General features: G+C 38.2%; 1 long non-coding RNA gene across 1 annotated transcript; it reads right to left on the reverse strand.

The window, feature by feature from the left end:
* Positions 1-4,126: 4,126 nt before the first annotated feature.
* Positions 4,127-5,747, reverse strand: LOC134284700 (uncharacterized). The gene is made up of 2 exons (XR_009995889.1): positions 5,572-5,747; positions 4,127-4,524 (listed from the first exon to the last, which is right to left on the reverse strand). It is a non-coding gene; the product is annotated as an uncharacterized LOC134284700 (long non-coding RNA).
* Positions 5,748-14,269: the final 8,522 nt, after the last annotated feature.

Here is a 14,269-nt window from a genome sequence, read left to right on the forward strand (position 1 = left end):
GGATGGATTTTTCAGTGGAATTCCAGAAGGAGCTTCTGGAGTGGTGCTACCAGCAAGTCATAAGTCAGCACACTTTCCCACGCACGTTAATCCCACATTTTGAACTAATTCAAAATCACCCATGGAGAGCTGAAAGAATCCCAGAAGGAGTTCCTAAAGGAATCTCAAAAAAAAAGTTCTTGAAAGAATAGCTGAAGAAGTTTTTCGAGGATTCCCGGAAGGATTTTCTAGATGAGTCTCAGAGGTCTTAAAGAAATGTCGGAAGAAACTCCTGGAGGAACCAATGGCATGGGGAAGGAGAAAAAGAACTTATGGATGAATCCTAGAAGGAATTCTTTAAAAAATCGGAAGGAATTCTTGGAGGAATCCTAGATAGAACGTGTATAGGAATCTCAGAAGAAATTCCTGACAGATTCGAAGACGGAACATTCTAAAACCTAAATCCTCCCCGTAGGAACTTCTTAAATGAAAAAAAATAATCTTCCGTTAGAATCTTATAAGTAACTCCTGGAGGAGTTATGAAACTAATCTGTGGAGAATTCGTGGAAGGATTTCCTGGTGGAGTTCCAGAGGAATTCCAGAAGGAGCTTCTCATCCCATTCCAAATATCCAACTCCTTGACACTTATGGGGGCGTCGGTGAGTCGCTGATCTCTTGTAAAGTACAGGGGATAGACAAAATGATCGGGACAGGCAAAATTTTTACTTTTAAAAAAATGTTCAACTGGCTGTAATTTTTCGAAAACTGCATCAAATATTCTCAAATTTTTACTGTAAGTTCATCAACTAGTTGTGGTTCAGTGGTCTAATTTTGAAAAACATCGCGCTATTCTTCATGGAGTTATAAAGATTCTTGAAAAAGATAAAATTATCCGATAGCCAACTTTGAGCTGTTATATATCCGGATTCAATGAACCTAATGCAATGAAATTTTGACCATTTATGACTTGTATAATGAGCTATGAAAAACCTTTGACTTAACTTAAAATTCTTAACACAGATGAAAATTACAACGATTAGATTATTTTTCTAATAAAACGCCAAATTATCCAAAACTTCAACATCGTTTTAAAATTCAAGATGCAAATTATAATTCATTTAATTTCCCTCTAATTGACTTTTTTATAAATGTGTTTTGAGGGAAAGTAACAACATAGCCGCCAATAAATTGAAAAAATAATGGAATGCATATAAAAAATAGACCAATTTACTAAAAAATCGTGCAAAACATAAAATCGCTATAACTTTTTCTCTTGTTGAAAATTTCAAGTTAAGTCAAATGCTTTTCAGAGTTCATTATATAAGTCATGAATGATCAAAATTCCATTGCAATCGATTCATTGACTCCGGAGATATAACACCTCAAAGTTGGCCATCGGATAATCTTTCCATTTTTCAAGAATCTTTATAACTTCGTGGAGAACGGCCCGATCATTTCCAAATTTGGTCCACTGATACCAGTGAATCAAAATTCAACCATCGCGCAACAATAATGACAATGTCGCAACCTGTATTTGTTGCGACAAACAAACCCATGCGACATAAGTTTGTCCCAAATTGAAAATAATGGGATTAACATCGTACACCACGAGTTTAGAGATTTTTAAGCCTTGCATTGCGATTTTCGAACGGTAACTTCGAGTCGGTAAACACTGCAACTCTGGTGAAGCCCTATCATCAAACAGTTTCGACTTTGGGTTAGCAATAATTGATTATTCACGAGTTGAAAAGTACGCAACAAATTCAGCTTCCGTTTTGTCTGCAACAAAAAAATTCGGGATTATGTCATTATCTGTTACCAGTAGGGATAAAGAGTAATCGTCGCACCTTCTTTGTTGCTTGTTTTGTGCCTCTTTTGTCTGACAATTCTCTTCACTGACTGATACACACCTAGTTGACGAACTTACAGTAAAAATTTGAGAATATTTGATGCGTTTTTCGAAAAGTTACAGCTAGTTGAACATTTTTTGAAAAGTGAAAATTTTGCCTGTCCCGATCATTTTGTCTATCCCCTGTATGTGTCATATCATCACATCCTTTCATTTCCTCGTAACGGAGAAGATGGGCGTGGCCGGCAATGGAAGTTCTCATGTCTTTTTTTACTTCAACCTCTGATTGGATAGCTGTTCCTTCCCAAATAGCATTCCCTAAGCAATTAGAATAAGAGTATTAAAGATATAACATGAACACTTTTAGTATGTGATCTACGAATTACTCCGTTACCACGCAACGCAATTCCAGAAGGAGCTTCTGGAGTGGTGCCTGGAGTGGTACTTCCCTTCCGAATGAAAAACTCACATTTGATGAGTTTGTCGGGAGTGGGATTCGATCCCAGGTGCTCGGCGCGATAGTCACGGGCTTTAACCATCGCACCAGGTCCCCTTCACATCAGCACTTTTTCCCTCACACGTGAATCGTACATTTTTAATTAAATCAAACCGACCATGGAAAGCTGAAATTTTGAAGTCGAAATCGGAGAAGTAAGAATGTTTATAGAAAGGGGACTTCTAGTCCACCAAATTTTTAAAATTTTATATGGGCGAAAATACGAGGGGTAAGTTATAGAGGGTTCTGAGATGACAAGTAGATAAACAACGTCTTATTGTTGTCAATGTGCGTCTTCGAAAATTTCTTATCTCAACACGTCTTTTAAGCCGACGGCCACGTCCTTAATATACCGAGAAAGGGAAGATACCGAGATCACCTCTACATATTTTCTACTGTCACGAGAAGGAGTTTTGTAAGTTAGGAGAGAAAAAGTCACATCATCTGGATTCATCATGTGACCTCTATTAAAATCCTAACACTTGCTTTCATTTTGACTAAAACATTATTAATGTCGACAGTCAAGGTGAAAAATTTATCAAGGATTTTTTATTGACAGTTCAGAATTTTCAAAGTAAAAAAAAAACAAATAAAATGGTAAGGATGTGAAACAAGAGTTTTTAGTTACATAACTTTGCTAACTAAATATTATTAACTTTGCAGTGGAATATGTATTGCCAAGTAAGAGTCGAAATCGTCAAATCATGTAATCTGGATTTTGTTCAAAAACAAAAATACACGAAGATCAGAGCGATTGAAGAACCGTTTTGGCACGCTTACTGATCATGAGCGTCAAAATTACATCTCTGTATGATATACCGTTCGGTTTTAAATAATTTGGAACGAGCTCACCATTAAATATTTACACCCTACATTTATTGAAATATTTGTAATTGCTTAATGTTAGACGTTTGATGGCAGCAGTATTCAAGTGCACGGCTAGGTTTAAAGTAAAAATTCTCGCGTTTAGTATCATACGGGCATATCTACAATGATCGATTTTCTCTTCATCGATTTTCTCTTTTGATTATTCTGGGAAATAGGACTAGGACTAGCAGGTAAAACACCAAAAACAACCGAAAATGATTTGCCGGCCAAATTATTAACTAAAGAGAAAATCGATGAAGAGAAATCTATCACTGCAGATACGCCCGTATGATACTAAGCGCGAGAAATGATTGCACTAAATCGTATGAAATAATATGAATCTTGTTTTCTGGAACAAATTAACAGCTCATGATACTGTTATCCTTAAAAGTGCTAAATGTCATGCTACGAATTAAGTTTTTATTTGGTAGGAGTTTTGATGGAAATCATTTTTGAAAATTTATTTTTTGATTGAGAACACCGCATGAAGGGGTAGAACATTTGAAATCTAGGATCACGTGCCATCTGGACATTTTGTATCTCTATATCAGTCATGGATATATTACAATATCACCAAAAATAAGCTTATATAGGAAAGTATTGTAGCGATAAAAATGAAAATATAAAATGAAAACATGTTTACCTTTTATATGTTGTTCACTTCTTTTAAAATTTTCCTCATAAATTCAGTAAACAGGCTCCTTCACGATGACAAAATAAAACTTCCACTCTTTCGGTATCACCACCGGCACCGATTGCTGTTCGTTCCGATGATAGTTCACTTGAGCAAGCAGCTTGTTTATTTCACTCACTCACTGGCTGACTGGCTGACTCACAAACAAAAAATAAGCAAGTTGACATTCAGCCTCGATTCTTCGGAAAATAATCGGTTTTCGTATTTTATTCATACAGAGACACACTTTTTCTCACCAACCACCATTGACACCGACCTTAAAACGTCGTTTTTTTTCCTGTTTTGCTTCTGCCACTTAACAACTACTACTGGCTGAGCTGTGGCACTGTTTTGCTTCCTTCAACATATTCGCCCATTCATTCACGGTTTTTTTTCTGTTGTTGTTGAAGTTCCGATTATGCGTGTGCTTCATTCCACTTTTTTCTCCGATGTTCGCACAGTGCCTTTCACTTTTCCAAGTTTTGCGGTTTTTATTTCACACGATGCACTCTGCACTGCCGCGCAATTATTTCACTTTGCCTCTTCACGGCTTTCTGATCTTTAGGCATTCCACAATTTAAATGGACTGAAATAACATCGCAAAATCTGACTCTGACGGACACGGGTTGCACTTTTTTGCTACTACTTGTGACACATTGCCTACAACAACGAAAAACCAGTTGGGCCGAGATCTCTTTGCCAAATCAATATCGTCGTCGTGAGCGAGAGATGAACATCATCACACCGACGTGGTGATGAAAGCGGAATACTTCATACACGCGCGACAAATCCTCGATACGCTCTGCGAAAGCTATCACGTCGACAGCAATAGTGACAAACGTATAGTCGAACGAGCTCACCACGCGGTGAGTTCATTAGAAATCGATACTCAAACAAATGCAGCTCATTGCTCACTGGCACTCACCACCACTGACACTCATTACGCGAAACGCCGAGCTTTGTCAATGTCACTCAAACTCAAACCCAAGCTGATCTGACAACATTCGCTTCCTGGTTCCGCCGAGTGACACTTACTCAACATCCAAAGAATGTCAACAATATATCGCTCTCTCTGGCAATGATTACTCTTTTCAAACATCAAACTCAAACCTTAGCATGTTGACATATTTCTCCTCATTGTTTATGACTCATTACAGCAGCGCTTCGCACAACACTCTTGTCCCCATTTGCCGTGCATTAACCTTTTTGTTTGTTTTGCCCGCACTGCTAATATTGTGTTTTTCTTCCACGGTACTTTCATCACCGTTGTTGTTGGCGCTCGCTCACATACATTCCCTCAGGTCGTCGCGCACCCTATACTGCACCATACCAGTTGTACACTGAAGCTCCCCGAGCGCACTCTCCTTCTCACCGAGTGCTACCTGGTGCGCAACCTCGCTCACCAACACACCACACTGACTGTTCAATAATTTTGCAATCACCGTCGTCGCTTCGTCGTCGCCGTGACACGTTGTGAAAACAAAATAACATCACCAGATCGGAAAAAGCACTCACATAGATGCCTTCACACGGACGAACGACCCAAACAAACCTGCACCAAACAATGACGGTATTGTTTGTTCGAATCTACCTGTTTCGGACCATGATATAATCCCCGAGTGAACAGTCTTCGAGTATGGGTGTTGAACCATCACAAGCCCCCCTGTTGTTGCACTATTTCACGGGGTACCCTCACATTCAACCAACCTAATGACACCGCTAAACTTGTGCACCCACCCACCGATTCGAACAAAGCCCCTCAACTTGAATTGAAGGGACAGGTGACCCCAAAAGGTCCCAATTGAGAACAGGTACGCGTACGCGGTTTCCTACAAATCCGAACGATATCTTCCCGTCCTACCTCAGTGAAAGATCGAACTCAACTGAGCTTCGATTCGGCGGCTGCTGGGGAGGAAATTTTGCAGAGCTGCGATGCGATGCGAACTCACAGTTAGAGAATGAAAACAGAGCCGCGACGGCTGCATTAATGGATCTCACAGAGAGAAAACGAGGGAGAGAGCAATCCGCTCCCGGTGGATGGGCAATGTTTACATTTTGCCGCAATCCAAAGTAAAATACACACGTTGTCGATGTGTACGTGGAATACACTGCACTGCAAGGTGGTTGCGGTGAAGTTGTGAGTGTGAGAGCGTGCAGTGCTGCCAGGGCTAGACATGATGAAAGCTCTATGGGAACCCAAAGCTTCGAAAGCTGTTTCAAAGTTTCTGTTTTATTGGCTCTTTGTAGTTCCATCGGTGACTATAAGATTTATTATTTCCAGAAAATGCACAGAAAATACAATCAGTGCAATGGTGTTATCGAGGTTACTCCAAGTTACTCATTAAATAACCAGCTCTTTCAAAATAAAATAGTCTAGATCTCGCAAATGTACGAAAAACAACTTATTTTTTGCACTTTTATGTACAGGGGGTGGCCAAAATGTTTAGGATAGGCAACTTTTTTTTCTCCCACAAAAAAGTTCAACAAGGTGTAACTTTTCATAGAGTGCAACAAAAATTATCAAATTTTCTACAAGAATTTGTTGAGTAATTCTTTCAGTGATTCCTGCAGAAATTTGTTCTAAGATTTATCATTAGATTGCTCCTGCGATTCTGTCAGAACCATCCATCCTGGGATTTCTTTAGAGATCCCTACAGAACTTGTTCAGATATTTCTCTAGATGTTTTAAGAATAGCACTTTAAGTGAACCCTGAATTTTTTTTTTAAGGAAATCTCTGGAGGATTGTATCAAGAAATCCCTTTAAAACTCCTGGAGATACCCTTGGACATTCCTAGAAAAAATGCTTGGAAAATGTCTGGGGTAGTTTTTGGACAAAAAATCCTTAAGCAATTATTTCTGCTGAAATTCCTGGATAAATACCTAGGATAAAACCTATGAGACCTGGAGGAACTTGATGGCTCTTTAATTCCTAGAAAAAATATGATAGACTTATGGAAAAAATCCTCAAGTAATTGCATGAAAAAACTTTCTTAAGAAATTGCTGGAGGGATTGCTGCATGAGCCCATAGAGATATTCAGAATGAATAAAAGCATGTTTGCAGAAATCATAAACAAAGGTACTGGTGCAAATCTTGAAGAAATCCCTCAATATTTTTTTAAGAAAATGATGGAAGGGGATTTCAGAAAGAATCCTGAGAATACTTCTGGAGTTGCCTCTGGAGATATCTTAGAAATAATACATATACAATTTATGAAAGGATTTGTACACAAAAATCACTGAAACATTGAGACATTTCTAAAGGAAGTCATGAAGAAACTGCTAATAAATAAACTTTGAAGTAATTTCTGCTGGAATTCTGTGGAGAATCTTTGGGAAAACAAATTCGGAGAGCATCCCTGAATAATTTGAAAAACTGAAAAAAACCCCTGGAGGTTCTTTCAGAAAAAATCTCTATAGCACTTAAACCTCTAAAGAAATTTAGAAAACTATTTCTGATTTGTCTTATTTCCAATTTTAATTTTTATCTGGCTTATGTTTAGTTTACTTTCAAACTTTTCTGTTTTGAAATGTCTCAGGTAATTGGAATATTAATTCTGCAATTTCTTAGTGTTTTAATTGAAAATTCATTCCTTTTCGATAATCCATTAGTACTTTCTTTCAAATTTTGATTAAAAAAATGCTTAGCAAGCAATTTATTCTGCATATTCCTCAAAAATTCGAAAATTTCTAAAATAAATTCCTTTGGTCATTCTTTTGGAAATTTCTCAGCCAAAGGAATTTCCAAAAATAGTGCTTGGGAAATTAAAAAAGAATCCAAATGAAAGTAACTAGAGTTACAGAAAAACATCTCAATGAATTGCCGAAAGAATTCCTACGGATATTGCGAAAGAATTTCCAGAGGAAATGACTAAATCAGACAGCGAGGCATTTCTAAAAAAATACCACGGGAATTGAAAAAAAAAAATTAAGCAGGATTTATTAGAGAAATTTCGAATAGAATTACCGAAACAATTCCCATGGGAATAGTCAAAAACTGGTTTGTAAGTTGTTCAAACAATTTGTTTGTTTGAACTTCAAAGGAATCGCTGAAGGAATTTTCAAAAGAAATTGCCGAAAGAATTTATAAATAAATAACCGAAGAAGTTTCCAGTAGTTTCAAATGAATTATTGAATCAATGCCCATAGCAACTTCCAAATAAGTTTTAAAAGCATTTGTCAAAGCTATTCCCAAAGAAACTGTGGAAGGAACTTCCAAAACAAAAGCCTTAGTAGTTCGGGAATATTTTGAAGTCAGCACATGAATTTTCAAAGATCTGTCCAAAAAAGTTTCAAAGAAATTACAATAGGTATTTCTTAAAGTTATGCACGAGGAAACACGAGAAAACTCGTGATTTTAAGTGACAAGGCATCGCACCTTCAATTGAGAAAAAAAAACTCTTAAAATTCTGCAGAAGCATATAGTTGCCATCATATCTCTAAAAACTTTGTGCAAATTTTATGTTTTCTCTATTCTTCAAATGTGTGACAGAATTCCTAAAAAAAATGTGGTTAAATTTTTATTAGAAACATACTAAATTATCTCAATTTCTTGAGGCACATGATTTACAGAGGCATATTTCTTGGAAATCTCAACCTTATTTTGACTACTTTCAAAAAACAAAAAAAAAACTATAAACCAAAAAAGTTTTAAATGTCTAAAAGTAGATGTTTCGTATTTTGGGCAGTTTTTCGCTTTGACTCAGTCAATATCAAACCGATTGACTTGAAAGTTCATGCACAGCCAAATACAATACATATTTCACCGCGTACAAAAAATAAGGTCAATCGGATCTTGATTGACCGAGTTATAGTGCCCAAAATAGAAGCCCTGCCGATATAGTTCCACTTCCTTAGTCGCAGAGGTTCAAATTCAACTGAAAAATTAATTTATTTTTATTATTTCTATGTAGGGTATTGGTTTCCTTATTAAGCATGTGGTTCCCATTTTCATCACATGAAAAACAAAGAATTGAAGCGCTGTTTGTTTTGTTTCTAATTTTTGTATTTTTTGTTAGAAGTGAGCATCCATGAAAACAAAAAGAACGGAGTCAATCGGTGCCGTAATCGCTTGTTTTCGAATAGGATGAAAATGGGAACATGAGATTACTGATGGCACACATACTCTATCTAAAAACTTCTCAATTACAGTGCCTAAAGCACCTAAGGACAAGGTATTTGGAGCAAATAGTTCCAATTTTCTCGAGCACAAATCTAGAGAACCGCCAAACGTATCTGAAAATGTAACTTGATGCTTGCTTCCGCACAGCCCAAAGAACAGTTTGATGCTGAACATGTACAAATGATTCTCCAACTATTTAAAAACAGCCTTCATTTGAACAAAAGCTGAGCACAAGAGGTATAATCATTTATTCGGCTCCTAGACATCTAATTTTGGTGATTTTATTCAACCTTTAGCTAATTTGAGGTTCATTGAAAGGTTGATTCAAGGCTTAATATGCGGTTAATCAGTACTCAATAAAATTTATTTATTGTGTTAAAATAAAAATACTTTTGTAACTCTTGATATTGGTGTATGTTTTAAAGCTGATTACCCAGATGGGTAATATTCTTTCAACTTGATATTCAGCCATCTATGTATTGCTGATTAAAGAGGTTGAACAATCCATACTTCAGACCAATATTCAACTGTCATTGTGTTCAGCCATTGACACCATTAACCAATTGTTGTTCAGCTAATACTCTCACTGTTCAGCAATTATTGTTACTTGGGATATTCCATTCAACTTATTCAATTTTATATTCAGCCATCTATGTATTGTTGACTTAAAAGGTTAAACAAGCCATACTTCAGACCAATATTCAGCTGTCATTGTATTGACCAGCCAATGTCAAGCTATTACCCTCACTGTTCAGCATCCATTGTTACTTGTTACATTGAGTTAGATTTTCTGCCAGATCCGTTTGACGGTTTTCTAGATTTGTGCTCGAGAAAATTCGAGCTGTGTACTCCAAATACCTTATCCCTAAATGCCCCCAAAATGCAACAGAGTCTAAGCCCAGCAAATTAGGGGAATTTGAAAAATATGACATTACATGTACATTGAAATTATGTTCTGTATTATACTATTTTTGTGATGATTTCTAGAATTTATATCCCAAGTAACACACTTGTCACAGAAGAGTCACGGCGGCGCAGGTTTTTGTTGCGCAGAAGTCACTGTGACTTACTTCTAGCAAGTAAGTATTTATTTGCGCCGCCGTGACTCTTCTATGACAAGTGTGTTACTTGGGATGTAAATGTATTCTAATTTAAACCTACTTGTGCGTCCATACTGAGCATGCACTACGTAAGCACGGTGAGTGTCAGCTAATGCAAGAAGAAGGTTGAATGAAGAAGCTTAGTTCGCTAGAAAAGGTTTTGCTCCTTGGCATTTGAGATGGGGTCAAGGGGGTTTCTAATAAGTTCGCAGAGAGCCCAAAAAATGAGGTGCCAAAAGGCTCCAGGGCCGTTTCAGAGGGGTTCAGGAATCGTTTAATGGTGTAACAAGGGGTTTCAGGGCCATTGCAAATGGATGACGAGGATTTCAAGGGCATTTCAAGGAGATTACAGAGGTTTCAGTAGCGTTTCAAGACAAATCGAGAGAGTTTTAAGGGGTTTCAAGGGTTTTTATGGAGTGATCTCAGGAATTTAAGAGCGTTCAAAGGTATTCCAAAGGACTACAGGGTTTTAATGAGCATTTCAATTGTGTAAAGCGCCCCAGAGACCCCCTGGACCTCTCCGGGGTACTATGAAAAGCCCCTGAGATCCCCTGAAGCGTCCTCGAAACCTTTAGTTCTTTCTTGACACCCCCTTGAGCATCCTTGAAAGCCTCTATGATGTCCCTAAGAACGCTTTGAAACGCCCCTGAGCAGAACGTGGAACGATACAAACGCAAGTGGAAACAGCGGAAGGTTGTTAATCGATAAATTATCGTTATCGTCGATAACGATAATTGTCTTCAACGTTATCGCTCACTGCGATGACGATACATTATCGCAAGATTTATCGGCCCTCGATAAATCAACGCAAGTTAACTGCAGTTAACTTAAGGGAGTTTCAATCATAGCAATCTTGAGTGAAAATCTTTGACAGCAACATACAGTTACAGTTGTGTTTTCGATCGCAGATAATGAACCTTCGGGAATTATCACTGGGAATACCTCCAGGGATTCTACATAAGGAGTATTTCGACAGAGATTTTATCGGAAAATACAAAATAATGGATTCAATCGGGAATTATTTTCGATTGCATTTGGAGTTCTGCCGGTGCCAGATATTCTATCGAATAGTTTTCCGAGAATTCTATTGTAACTATTTTATTGGGAGTTCCGCCAGGTATTACTTTAAAAATCCCTCCAAGAATTCCTTTAATATTTCGCCAGCGATTCCATCGTGTAATTTATTAGGTAAATGAGGGCTTTCATCAGGAATTCCACCAGAGAATTGCTCGCCTTTCCAGCGGAGTTTTGCCATAGAAATCTGGAATTTCGTCCAAGATTTTATCTGGAATACCTACAGGGATGTTGTCGACTGATTAACAAGGTGCAAGTATAGATTTTTCCGGGCTGTAACGTTGATACATAGCTAATTGTTATGATTAATAGTATCCCATACTTTGGTCATACACGAGCCGCAGGAAAATTTCAGACTAAAATGTTTTTTTTTTTTACTCAGCATTCAACAGTCAACTCAATAATTTTCGATAAATTATCGAAGTTACGATAACGATAACGATAATTCAACGCATTATTTATCGTCAACGACGAGTTATCGAATCACTGTTAACGAAGTCAAAGTTGGCGTTAACTTATCGGCGATAATTTATCGATTAACAACCTTGCAGCGGACCGATCTTTATCGGGAGGAAAAACGCCAGCTGGAAGAAGCGGAGTGCTGTGTCGTTTTTAAGAAACATGGAAGTTTTACCAAAAGCTCAAGACATCAGATACGTGCTGCGAGCCGAAATATTCAAGCATCAGAACGGGAGCCTCCTGACGGAAGTGTGATAATCGAAAGGTGGAAGCAGCACTTCGATGAGCACCTGAATGGTGTGGAGAGCGCAAACATGGAACCCAAGGCAGCGGGAGAAATGACTACGCCAGTACAGCAACTACAACCAACGAGCCTACAGGGTGCGGCAGGAAAAAATGCGAAAAGTTCAAGGCGCTATTACACACTGAATATAGGATGTATATGACTATTTTTTAATGACAGTGTATCAGTCAACGTCTATATTCTAGCACTACAAAATAAAAATTAACATATTTGATTTTTAACATGTGATAATGTAAGCCTAAAAAGTTGGTATCAAAAAACTGCGCGCCCAATGGTCATTAGACAAAATGGCTATAATAGTAAAAAAATTGCTTCAACTCGATGAAAAACCAAGCCATATTAGTCCAGAGCCATGTAGTTTCACATACCAGATGAAATAAATACATATAATGTAGAGATAATTAAAAGTTTTGTTTTATCAGGTATGAAATTTAGCAACCTGTGTGCTTTTCAGCGGTTTGAAAATTTTTATGGCCTACAGCTTCCGGTGCCGTCTTGTAAAGATTTGTGCCCAAGAAGTGATTTTTTTAAATAACTTTTCAGAAAATTAGCCTGTTAGAGTTCATGGAACGTTGAAACATAGATTAGTTAACGTCAAATGGAGGAAAATGAGGTTTGAAGTTGAAAAACACTTTCGCATCTTTTTCCTGCCGCATACTGTACTCCTATGATACGAATATATGGTTTCTCGCAATAAAAATAATTGCTTTTATTGAAAAAGTCTCGGTCAAAATTGATTCGTGCGTGAAGAGCTTCAAATTCAGTAACATATCCTCATGGAGACGCATGGCATTCCATCTCCACCAATTTCCACATCTGTTCAACGAGTGGGTGCACCCACCCACAGATTATAGCGTCATTTCAAGTGGATAAAATTTATCCTTCTTCTCATCGTCGTCATTGTAGACCACCACCATCCACTTGAATGACGCCAATCAGTGGAAAAGCTGCTTTTCTTCTGCGAAAACTTTCCTCCCCGTTGGAAGTCCGTTGATGGTTCCTTCCATGCCATGCCACTGAGCTGTTGCACTGCTCCCATTCGACATTCAATACCCAGTCACATGAACAGTGCCTACATACCCACACCCACATACATACATACAGCAGTAGCAAATTTGTAGATGATGCATAAATGCCCCGTCAGGCATTGCTGCTTGAAAGATCCACTGAAAGGATTGAGCCACATTCTGCCTCATTCCATTGTGTGCAGTGCATTTCCCTCTATGCCACCGCCGCCTCCAACAAGCACGTCACGTGGCTATTCCATCGAACCGAACGAAATCAGTGCCATTCTTGCTTCCTAACAATTTACGAACCGTTGCTGGCCGACCATGCACTGGGACTGACACCCATCCTTTCAACCACCCTGCCCTCCATGGGTTACCCATTTACCGGGCATCGGCACTCCGGCAGGCACAGTCAGTGATTGTCGGCTTCCACTACTCACTACTGGCTCACTAGTAGTGCTTTGGATGGAAGGAAATAGAGAAGTAGTGTAATCCTGAATCGAACGATTAAACTTGACTTCAAGGATTGGTTGTCTGTTTTTCTTGCTTACGGCAGTGCCCTTTTTCCTTTTAGAATGAGTGCAGCCAGGGCGATACGGAAAGTAAATCATGTGTTGTTGGTTTTTGTTCGTTATATTTTTCTATCGAACAAATGACAGGCGTGTGCTTGCTTTTCTGTTCTACCTGCAACATACTTCCATGATATGAATAGTATAGCGCTGTGCAGCGAACCTCAATTACTGTTGAAATCCAACTGAACCTGAATTATTTAGATTGAAACATTCTGCAATAATAGAAAATTAATGCTATATTGTGTTTTTTTTTTTTGCATGAGAACGAGAGAACTAACAAGATTTAGGGTGGTTTCAAAGAGTTTTAGGTGCGTTTCAGAGGCATTCCACGATGATTTCAGGAGGCTCCAAGGAGATTTGAGATTTGTTTTGAAGGGATTAAGGGGCGTTTCAGGAGGATTTAGAAAGCTACAGGGGCATTATTGAAACTCCCAGGAACACTATTGAAACCCCCTGAAAACTCCCTGAGATTCTCCAAAAGCCCCTCTAAAATGTCTTTGAGACCTTCCTCTTCTTCGTAATGATGTGAAGTCCCGACTTAGACAAACCGCGAAATTTGATGGCACAAATATCCTAAATGGAGGAGAACGTGCTTCTGGAGCCGACCTACTGATACCTGAGACAAAGCGTGCTTCTCAGCTTAGTATTCTATAAGCACTTCCACAGTTTTAAACTGATAGCTTCCTCGGATAAAGACCATGCATGTGTATACCGTGTGGTAGGCAAAAAGATACTCTTTACCCAAGCAAGTAAAGTTACTTTCCTTTA

This window comes from Aedes albopictus, unplaced genomic scaffold (genome assembly GCF_035046485.1).
Source record: "Aedes albopictus strain Foshan unplaced genomic scaffold, AalbF5 HiC_scaffold_569, whole genome shotgun sequence".
NCBI lineage: Eukaryota > Metazoa > Arthropoda > Insecta > Diptera > Culicidae > Aedes > Aedes albopictus.